Raw genomic sequence first — 6,732 nt, forward strand, 5'->3', positions numbered from 1 at the left:
TGACTTCTGTGTCTGTGTTGGCGGGGTTGGGAGTGGGGGATTGACACAAAGAAAAGTAGCAGAGAACAAAATTATAATAATTGATTTTAAAGGCCCTAAATGGCTTTATTTTGCCATTCTTGAATCTGACAACACTTCAGTCTATAAAATGGAATGAGTGAGCCAGCATGGTGACACATGCCTGTAATCCTAGCCCCCTAGGAGACTGAAGCAGGAGGACCTCAACTTCAAGCCCAGGAAAGCTGTGGTGTTAGGTTGGTCTCTATGACCCGTGAACATCTGAAGTTGTCTTATAAATGTTTGTTTTGTTGTGAAGCTTGTAAACAAATACTTCACTAGATGTGAACTTTTCCTTTGAAAATTTAGTATGTGTGCTGCGAGCACTCCTTTGAAAAGAAAAAAAAAATCCAGTGAATTTCAATAACTACAGTGTTTTCTTATTCCTTCAGGAAGAACCATCTCACAGCTGCAGTTGTTCATAAAGAGAGGTGGAAGAAGAGGTTTCAAAATGATTTCAAGGCCTAGGGTCTACTTTATGGTGCTATATAGTTGTACATAGTGACCAACAGAGTTTTCCAAATAACAGTTTAGTATAAGTAAAGTCCTTTTATATTGAAAGTATTGATGGGAGGCTGAGGCAGGAGGATCCCAAGTCCCAGGCCATCCTAAACATCTTAGCAACTTAATGAGACATTATCTGAAAATGTAAAACTGTAAAAGGCCTGGCTGGGAAAGAAGCTCAGTCCAAAGGCCCTGGGTTTTATCACCAGTGCTGGGGTGAAGGGGGTTGATGGGAACCAACACTTGTAAAAAAAACAAGTTTTTAGTGTAGAGGGATAAGAATCATGTGTATGTGTTCATCAGCCTAAGCAGAAAGTACAGAAACCCCATGTGAAGAGGCCGGGATAGCTCACAGCACAGTGCCTCATAGCACACAGGCAAGTGCGAGGTAGTGAGTTCAATTCACGGTACCAAAAAAAAAAAAAAAACTCCATATGCTGCAACTCTAGAAAAAAAAATGACCTGTGTTTTACCCTGGAGTTTAAAGGGAGAATGAACTTCCTGATTTTTTTGGTTTTGTTTTGTTTTTGAGACAAGGTTGCACTATGCGGTTCAGGCTGTCCTTGAACTCACTTTGTAGCCCAGGCTGGTCACAAACTCACAGAGGTCCTCCTGCCTCAGCCTCCTGACTGCTGGGATTACAGATGTATGCCACTATGCCCAGATTTTCTTAAATAAAATTTACAGCATTGGTTTGGACAGAGCTCCTCCACTAGCCCCTTTAGACCAAAGGGCAGTTACTCCTGCTGAACATCCACGTTGTCAAGAAAAAATTAAGTTGTCTGACCTTCCAAGAAACCAGGAGAGTGATAATTTCCAAATCTCTGAACAAGCCAGCTTTAGCCAGCATGGTCAGAAAGTCTCCAGTCCTTTAATCTTTACAAGGAAAGCGACGTTGAAATCTCTCTTCATTCCCTGTTTCTATATTTTTTCTGCCTTTCTTTGCCTGTAAAACCTCTGTCCTCCACAGAGTATGTAGCTTAGTACTACAGCATTTGCCTTGCATGTGGGAGGACATAGGTTCCAGTCCCAGCACTGCAAAAAATTACTTAATCAAAAACTTTTAAAAAGCAGCATTGTCTCAACAAATTAGAACCTGATTCTTGAATCACAAAAGCCAATTAATCTTTAAACCAAATTTGATGTATTATTTGTCTTTTGAAAAACTCTAGAGGCTGTTTAGTTCAATCTCATTTCTTCTTTCATTATATTTATATCTTTATAAGATACTAAGAAACAGGACTACAACTAAAACAATGCTAATCTAATATAGACTCAGACCTTGTTCAAAGAACAAAAAACAATAGGCCTGAGGTACCTCAGTGGTACAGGGCTTGCTTACGTTTCAAGATCCTGGGTTCTCTCCCCAGCACTACCAAAATAAAGTTTTTTAAAAGCAGCAAGAGACATACGGTAGCAGTCTAAAGTCAACCCAATTAAAGTCAGTAGTCTGCAAAACCCTGGATATACGAGATGACTATTCTGATATAGATATAGATACAGATATAGATATAGATATAGATATATTTCATAGTTACAGTTGTAACATATAGTGAGGACTCCTGGGAATTTAATAGACTTTTTTATTTTGCTAATAACAATATGAGATATTCCATAGACAAAGAAACTAAAGTATCAGCAGGGAACCCAAATCAGAACTGGGGATGTAGCTCAGGGGTAGAGTGCTTGCCAAGCACAGCACAGTAAAAATAAACCACCCAAAATCAAGCAGTTATATTAATTTAGTGCTGTATTCTACTCTCAGCTACAAAACTAGTGCCTCCAAACTGGGTTGTTATGGTACATGGACAAGAAAGAATCCCATGGCCAAATGTGACTAGGAAATGAGACATCCTGACTCACAGCGCATATCAGACACTGAAAGTCCTCAGAAATGTTTTAGGAAAAAATAAAGCACACACAAGAAAAGTTCAAGTTCATTAGCCAACTACTTTGACCCCCAAATAAAGATTTGGTCCCCAAAGAAGATCTATTAAAGTCTCAGAAAATTTCTACTCTAATAATTTAAGTAATTATTTACTAAACCATACCATCTAGTCTTTTTTCTTTCTTTCTTTCTTTTTTTTTTTTTTTTTATCGGTACCAGGGATCAAACTCATGACTGCCTGCTTGCAAGGCAGGCGCTTATGCCACTGAGCTAAATCCCCAACCCCTAAATCATACCATCTAAGATAGAAGTTATTTTTCAAGTATCTATGCACTCATAAATATTATGTCTATGCATTGGAAACCTCAAGCAAAACTACGCAGATAGGAGATGTATGTTATGCATTTGTCTGATTCTCCAAACAGCAGCAGTAAACTCCTTCCAAAACATACATACATACACACACACACACACACACACACACACACACACACACACATCAGTGTTTCATGTAGTGTAATATGTACTATGGAGAGGTAGGAAACAAGGAGAAATAAAAGATGAAGGTGACCATAGTCTAATAACCTCTACCTAACAAAGTTAGGAAAAGTTTCCTTCACAGAAAACATGAAGACTAAGTTGGTTCAAAAGGATACAGGAGTTGGATTGAAACAAAAAGTCAGGAGAAATATCCAAAAGACACATGCAGTGAATTTGGAGTTTGCATCCCCTTTAAAATTCCTGCATTGGATTTGGGTTAGAACCTGTATTAGGTGACTTTCCATTCACTGGTAACACAATAAATAGCACTTGAAACTAAAGGAGGCAAGGGTTATTTTGACTAATACTTTCAGTGGGTTCAGTCCATGGCCAGCAGGTGCAAAGGCAGAAACAGTATGTTGAAGGGGCATAGAAACAAAAAGAGGGAACAGAAAATCAGAGAAGAGAGGAGCAGAGAGAAGGGAGGAGCCAGGGATAAGAATGTCACTTGTGACACACCACCAATCAGCACATTCAGCTAGTGAGCTTATCAGTGGACAAATCCCCTGTTGAGTAGAATGCCCCATGATCTAATCACCTTCCAAACACATGAGATTTGGGGTATGTTCTAGATCTAAACCAAAATATTTGATATCAATTCCATGATTTTTAGCTACACAGTATTCTTACTATTCATGTGTTCCAAAAGGAACCCTTTGAGGAAAAGACATTACATAATTTTTTATATTCCCTAGGATCTTGCACAATGCTGATTATAAGTGTTCCACATCCCCAAGGATGAGCTACTATTATAGTTTGTGTAAAACTCAAAGTTCCCAGTTGGTGTTGATGTTACTGGATTTTACACCATGCTTTGAACCAGGTGTAATGGCACACACCTGTAATCCTAGCACTTTGGAGTCTGAGGCAGGAGGTCCATTGTGAGTCTGAGACCAGATTGGGCTACAAAGTGAGCTCAAGGCCAGCCTGGGCTGCATAGTGAGACCCTGTCCCAAAAAGATGAATGAATGAATGAATGAATGAATGAATGAATGAATGAATAGACTATATTTTGAGTAGCAACACTGTACTAGCAGGCTAAGCAATCAGAAATTGTCAATCCACCAAAGGCAAGAATTATTTGATATTCTATCTACCTCTTCTACCCTGTCTCAGTCATGATACTGAGACCTTTCTTGTGACTGTCAGCCTGGCTGATCCATTATGGGAAGGGAAGTTTTTCTATGAGTCCACACTGCCTTTCTCCTGAGGAAATGCCACCATTTATTCTAGTCTCTCATGCCATCTCCTTCAGAGACCGCTGGCTCCTTGCCTGTGACTGGGCTACCATTACAGAAACTCAAAAGGAAAAGGAAGAAATAATCTATGAGCACACATGGTTCAAAATGTCACAAAATAGTAGAAAGAGGAAGAAAGAAGCCAGGGGGAAGAAAGGAACAGTGTATCTGGAAATAAGAGGAATATTCTTTTCTCTTTCATTAATTATTCATTTCTATGTATTCTAAATAGATTGCCCTCATGTGCAATGTAATTAAATAAAGTGACCTCACACAGAGGGCTCATTTTAATAACAAAATATCTGCATGGGACAGTTTGGTGATGTCTGATATATAAAACCAGTGTTAATTTATCCCTCTCGGGGCTTAAACTCCTCCAGGGAAATTATAAATAAAAATAAGCTTCATCCACAATAAAAATAAAACAAAAAAGTGCCCCTCAGATCTTTGTGCTGGGTGACTTGATCTGGAATGGAAACAATATTGTCTCGGGAGAGTAACACCAGCTGTTTTTCAGTCTTTTGAAGATGAATTCTAATTTTGGTGCCAATATTCAAGGTTTTCTCAAGTGGATGAATACAGCCGGCAGTGACTGTGATTGAAATTGGTCTTTGCTTTGACCCTTACTATTTCTGTGAACTCAGACATACGTGGTTTAGCATACAATAAATGCTCAAAAAAAGTTATAATTATATTTCCTTTTAGCTTTTTGACAGTCAATTTCTCATTTTCTTCAAATATAAATATTACTCCACTTCTCACAGTTGTGAAAAAAATACCTGAGGAACTCAACTTATAAGAAGGGAAAGTTTATTATGGCTCATAATACTTCAGTTAAGATACTTCAGTTGATTATTACCTGGCCCTGTTTACTGGATCTGTGGCAGCCCAGTACATCATGGCCAGAGCACACAGAGAAGAAAGGCTGATCACCAAATGGCAACAGGAATCAAAGACAGACAGGAAGAGGCCGGAGCCTCTTCAAAGGCAGGAGCCAAGGCCCTCACTTCCTTCCAAGAGGACACCTCATCTCTTAAAGGTTTTATCACTTCCCAGTAGCACCACAGGCATCAGCCTGAGGCCTTTAGGGAGTTTTGTGAGAAATAAATGAACTAATGTACACAAAAATACTTTTTTTTAATAGCAAGAGCAAAATTAAGTAGTATTAATAGTTTCTTATTATTTTAAGCTATAATTAGAAAGATGAGAAGGGTAATTGTTAGGAAAAAAATAACTAGATAATTTAATATAAGACCTGAGCCACTTCAGCAAGAAAATTATATGAAATGACAGTGGGTTTGAACTGCACAGTGCTTGCTGGTGTCTCCTGAAATTCTGAGTGCTAAGGAAGGATTCTGGGCTGTCTAGACTCGGTTGGTTACTGGTCCAGATTTTAAAGAAAAGCAAGTAAGTCAAATGATAAATCTGAGGTGTTTCTATCTCCCACTCAATTTTGTCATATTATTTTATGAGCTTCACATGGGAGAGGCAGGAAATGAGAGTGGCTTTTCTGCAATCTTATATTCATCCAACGAAAGCTACTCCAAAAAGCATTGTGATTTCTTCCCCGTTCTTCAAAGAGCACCTCTGTTCCCACTAACCTTTTCTGCCCTACTTCTGAGAACAATATGAACAGATGGCCTAGATGTTTAAAAGTCAACTTGAAAATTTTTGTCCAGTTTTGTTGCTCATGCTGTAACCAGTGTCTTTTGCCCTATTGTTGTCTGCCATGAAAATTCATAGCTGATTATATCACTCCAATAGGATTTTTCTTTTTTTTTTTCTTCTTTTTTGTCTTTTTCCTTTTTATCGGTACTGGGGATGGAACTCACGACTGCCTGCTTGCAAGGCCGCTGAGCTAAATCCCCAGCCCCCAGGATTTTTCATAATGGCTCTTTACAGCTGGAATTTAACCTGCTAGTGATTCCCCTTTTCCTTTCATTCTACGCACTCCTGCCAGATAGTTGTCTAAAAATGCTACTTTCATCGTATCATTCCACACATTAAAAACCTACAGAGAACATCTAATATAGTGTCCAAACACCAGAGTATAAGATGTGCTCTCTTCCTCCCCTCTCCCAATGCTAAACCGTTACCATGACTCGCGGGCTACAGCTTATCTAATTCTATCATTCATCATTCCCCTTCTCCACATTCCACTGAATTAGTCAGCTGTTCAACTCCAGAACAAATGTGGCCTTTACTCCCTCTCACAATTTCCCTTTGCTGCAATATTCTGCCTCTCCTTCCTAGGTGTTTATGTTAGTCATACAGCCAGGCAAGGGAGCTGTCGACAAACACTCTCTAACTAGTGCTGATGATAAAAAGTATCAGTTGCTTTGTGAGGCATAATTAGAAAGTAAGAGAAAATAGGGAAAGGACTAGAGCTGAAGGACTGAATCAGGCACAGCTTTGGTGAGGAGGATCAGAATAGCCCAAACAAAGGAATGAGACCAGGTATTTCTGGATTTGCTGGTGTGGCCTAGGTGCTGGTTACTTAACATC

The sequence above is a fragment of the Cavia porcellus genome, unplaced genomic scaffold (genome assembly GCF_034190915.1).
Source record: "Cavia porcellus strain 051 isolate PalLab524CR breed Dunkin Hartley unplaced genomic scaffold, mCavPor4.1 scaffold_12, whole genome shotgun sequence".
Taxonomy (NCBI): Eukaryota; Metazoa; Chordata; class Mammalia; order Rodentia; family Caviidae; genus Cavia; species Cavia porcellus.